This window comes from Octopus sinensis, linkage group LG5 (genome assembly GCF_006345805.1).
Source record: "Octopus sinensis linkage group LG5, ASM634580v1, whole genome shotgun sequence".
In the NCBI taxonomy this organism is placed as follows: domain Eukaryota; kingdom Metazoa; phylum Mollusca; class Cephalopoda; order Octopoda; family Octopodidae; genus Octopus; species Octopus sinensis.
Genome location: NC_043001.1, coordinates 126,020,127 through 126,020,808, shown reverse-complemented (window position 1 = coordinate 126,020,808; position 682 = coordinate 126,020,127).

The window sequence follows — 682 nt, the reverse complement described above, 5'->3', positions numbered from 1 at the left end:
AGCATTTTAAACACGACATCAACTGCTATTTCATCAATTTAAATGAATGCAGCATAAACAAATATAAACTTTATAGATGTTAACATTTATTGACGACACTTATACAGGATGCAAGGGATATAGAGATTATGAGTATCTTGGGGGAGAAAGCATAAGTGAAAGAGAGAGTGAGAAGAGAAAGCGTAAATGAAAGAGAGAGTGAGAAGAGAAAGCGTAAATGAAAGAGAGAGTGAGAAGAGAAAGCATAAATGAAAGAGAGTGAGAAGAGAAACTGTAAATGAAAAAGAGAGTGAGTAGGAGAGAAAGTGTGAGTGAGACAAAGAAAGAGGACAATGAACTGAAAATTTCAATATACTCTCGTTCTTATGTTTTGATGATTAACACCAGTTTCTAATCCTTTGTTTAATATTGTTTAAAATTCGCTTCGGGTTTACTAATTCAATTTTGATTTATTTCATTTTGAAATAGAAATATTTTTTTTTATATAGAATTAAAAGAAAAAAAGAAATAATATATTTTAGATAAAAAAAAAATCGATTTCACCAATATGAAAACAACAGAGGGAAGTGTCAAAGAGTAACAAAAAGCAAGAGAAAGAGAAAGGGTAAATGATGAAAAGAGAAGAAGAAAAAAAGCAACAAGGAGTATCCGAGAAATAAAAACTGAGAGAGAGAAGAGTGAT